Raw genomic sequence first — 4,164 nt, 5'->3', positions numbered from 1 at the left:
AAAAACTTTTACGAACTCTTTTGCTCTTGTTTGCATAAATAAGCTTAAACAACACCCAGGTTTTCAGCCAACATTATAACTAACCATGCCAACAATAACTCTTAAAAATTATATTAACTCATATCAATGACATAATCAGCTAGCAAGCAATAATAAAATATCTCAAACGGCAACATGTTGTCAAAACAACCATGATATAATATGACAATAATAGTATCTCGCTAGCCCTTTCTAAGACCGCAAAACATAAATGCAGAGCACCTCCAAAGTTCAAGCAGCGACTAAACATTGTAATTCATGGTAGAAAAGATCCAGTCATGATGCACCCAACATTAGCTACACACAATGCATAAGCATGACAACAGTGCTATCAGGTTTTGACGCTTATTTTAGAAGGTGATGACACATCATATAAGTAAATAGATAGTCCTTTCATAGAGGGAAGCAGTGATTTGCAGAGGTGCCAGAGCTCAAGTTTTAAAACAGAGGTAAATGATATTTTAAGATATGCACCCTTCTCATTTACTTCACGACCATCAGTTATCAATATATGCCATGCTAAGCATGCTAGTGGTGGTTCCCAAGCGATAAAAGGAAAGGTTTTGACTCCATTGAGAGTTTTTGTTTGATTATTTGTAAGCTTTTTCTATTTGCAGTTTGGGACTGGGCATCCCTATTACCACCCTTTTCTTGTGCGATGGCGAGTGAATAAACACTTGACCTGAGAATAACCCGCTTAGCATGGAAGATACCAACCACCTCCTGTCATTCCATGAATGATCCAGGCACACAAAAATGATATATATTAGAAGTTTTTAGAGGTGGCACATGCAAATTTCCTTAGGATGGCAGGGTAATACCGCATATAGGCAGGTATGGTGGACTCATCTAGAATAACTTGGGTTCAAGGTTTTTGATGTACAAGCAGAATTCCCACTTAGTACAGGCTAAGGCTAGCAATTAGATTGAGAAGCGGCCAGCTGGAGAGCAACAATGGTCATGAACATGCATTATGCATAAGTAACATTGGACACTAGCATGAGTAGGATATGAACACCATGAACATAAATATCATAGAGGCTATGTTGGTTTTGATTCAACTACATGCATGAAGATGTGCCAAGTCAAGTCACTCGAAAATTCAGAGGAGGATACCATATCATCATACTACACCACAATCATTTTAATGCAATGTTGATATCCAAGATAAATCATTATTCGCTCCTAGCTACTTATGCATGGCATGAGAAACTATAATCTCTAATTGTTGTTGCAAACATGTTTAATCATAATGTGCTGAATCATGGATACTAGGTTAAACATATTTACAAAAACAGAACAAGTCGAGTTCATACCCATTTCTCTCTGCCACGACCAGTTCATCGAATATCATCATTATTGCCTTTCACTTGCACGACTGAACAATGTGAAAATAATAATAGTGCAAGAGTGCCGTGGACTAAGCTGGAATCTGCAAACATTTTATTCAATAGGAGAAGACAAGGTAAAATGAGCTCTTTACTTGATCAACAATTTATTCCAATGAGAGCCACTCAACATTTTCATCATGGTCTTCTCCTCGGTGAGACTCGAAAAGAAATTCAGAGAAACACACTATTTTTTGGAGTTTTTGGGTTTCTTTGAACAAGCAAACAAAAAGGGAAAGCAAAAATGAGGAAAACTATTTACACGGGAAAGCTCCCAACAAGCAGAAGAAGAACAAGGAAATCTTTTTGGGTTTTCTTTTTAGTGCTACAGCTAAGCATGCATAGAAAGTAAATTAACTACAACTTTTTTTTGGTTTTTCTAATGTTTTTCAAACACACAAGAAGAAAGCAAGAAAATAAAATTAAGCATGGATGATACAATGAAAAAGTGTGAACACCGACAACTGGAATGAGATGTGTGAACATGAATATAATGTCGGTGAGAAACACGTACTCCCCCAAGCTTAGGCTTTTGGCCTAGCTTGGTAATCGATCAGTAGCCTGGATAGTAGTCGGAGTGGTAGCTCACGGAGGCTCTCGGTGCATATGCCTTGGCCTGCCGTGCCACCTCGACTGCAGCATTGTGGGCTCGGGCCTCGCTCTCAAGGACGAAATATCTTCCCTTGTTGTGATAATCAAAAAGAGCAGGCGCAGGCAATATGTGTGCACAACAGACACTTGGTTAAACAACAAGTTATAGGTGAAATTATGAATATTTCATTTAAGGATCTTATGATTTTTCATAGCATCAAATTCCAAATACTGCGTGGGTAGGATAGGGTCAAAGGTCAAAGGTGAAACACCCAACCCTCGTGTTAAACGCGTGGCATAAATTCCACCATAGAAATAGCCACTATTAGCGTTATGCTGTAGTCTGCATGCAACAATCGCTGCAAGATTATAACTCCTATCACCAGTGAGAGCGGTGCGTATGAGGCTTAAGTCTGGAGCACAAAGTGTACTACAATCTTGCTTGCCTATGATACATTTCCCGTTAAATAATGCAAAGTACTGAATTGCGGAAAAATGAATGCTCTTTATTCTACCTTGCGTCACTCCCCTCGTCTCACCATAGCAAAGACTAGTTAAGAATGATTGGTACTCAGCCCTTGGCGGTTCATCAAGCAAACCCCAGAATGGGAGTTTGCAGTGATGAGCGAAACTGTCTAATGATATGGTAAATGGATTTTCATAAAGCTTAAATGACACCCTAGACTCATGGGGATGGAATTTAAATTCTTTGACAAATGATTTAGTCAGAGTGTGGTGTTGATCGCACTTATCTAAAATGTAGGGACCGAGACCGGCATTGTGAACATATTGCTCAAATTCCTCCTTAATGCTCACAAGCACCATATAATCATCGCATGGCCATAGGCATGTTTTGGTGGCGGCATCTCGAATGGAACTTTCACTTGGTTCAACATAAGATCGACGAGCAAAGCTGTCACTAGAAGATGCCCCCGGGGATCTCCTCCTCGAAGAACTCCTTCCAAATAGGTTCATCATGTTCGCGTACAATTTTCTGAAAATTTTTGGGTGACAAAAATTTATCAGCAAAGTTTTACAAGAATGGTACCAACTACTCATAGGGACACATAGAGGCCATAGCAAGCAATCAAACTACTTAGAACTCTAAGAATTCAACATGTAAGCTCATCTACAACAGCACCAAGAGTAGCTAATTATTCAAAATGTAAAAAACTAAAACAAAAACTAATTGGTCAAATGGTGGAGTCACATACCAAGCAATAATCCCCCGAAACAGTTTCGAAAACGGAGCTTCAAGCAAAGAGATCGAAATCCGCGGGTTTGAGAGCAAGAACAAGAGAGAGAGAGCTATGTAGAATTTTTTTTGGAGGTAGGTGATGATGTGGTGTAAAGAGATAAGTGAGGGGGCCCACATGGGAACCACAACCCATCAGGGTGCGCCTGGGGGTCCTGGCGCGCCCAGGTGGGTTGTGCCCACCTGGTGCATGATACGTCCATTTTGCATTATGCTTTTATATTGATATTTATTGCATTATGGGCTGTTATTACACATTATGTCACAATACTTATGCCTTTTCTCTCTTATTTTACAAGGTTTACATGAAGAGGGAGAATGCCGGCAGCTGGAATTCTAGGCTGGAAAAGGAGCAAATATTAGAGACCTATTCTGCACAACTCCAAAAGTCCTGAAACTCCACAAAAGTCAGTTCTGGAATATATTAAAAATATTGGGAGAAGGAAGCACCAGAGGGGGCCACCCACCGTCCATGAGTGTAACGCCCTCGATGCGACTATATCTCCCACGTGTCGAAGCACGAGTTAGAGGCATAACCGCATTGAAAGCAATGTCGCAAGTGAGGTAATCTTCACACAACCCATGTAATACAATAAGGGAAACGATACATAGTTGGCTTACAATCGCCACGTCACACAATACATGAATAAAGCATTACAACATCCAAATATAATCAAGGTCCGACTACGGAACCAAAATAAAAGAAGAACCCCAAATGCGACAAGGTCCCCGATCGACCCCAACTGGACTCCACTACTGATCAACTAGAATGAAACAACACAAAGGTCAAGACCTTCATCGAGCTCCTCCTTGAGCTTGGTAGCGTCATATGCACGGTTCAACGGCACCTGCAAGCTGGTTTTGGAAGTATCTGTGAGCCACAGGGACTCA

This window comes from Triticum dicoccoides, chromosome 6A (genome assembly GCF_002162155.2).
Source record: "Triticum dicoccoides isolate Atlit2015 ecotype Zavitan chromosome 6A, WEW_v2.0, whole genome shotgun sequence".
Taxonomy (NCBI): domain Eukaryota; kingdom Viridiplantae; phylum Streptophyta; class Magnoliopsida; order Poales; family Poaceae; genus Triticum; species Triticum dicoccoides.
This window is presented reverse-complemented; position numbering follows the sequence as displayed.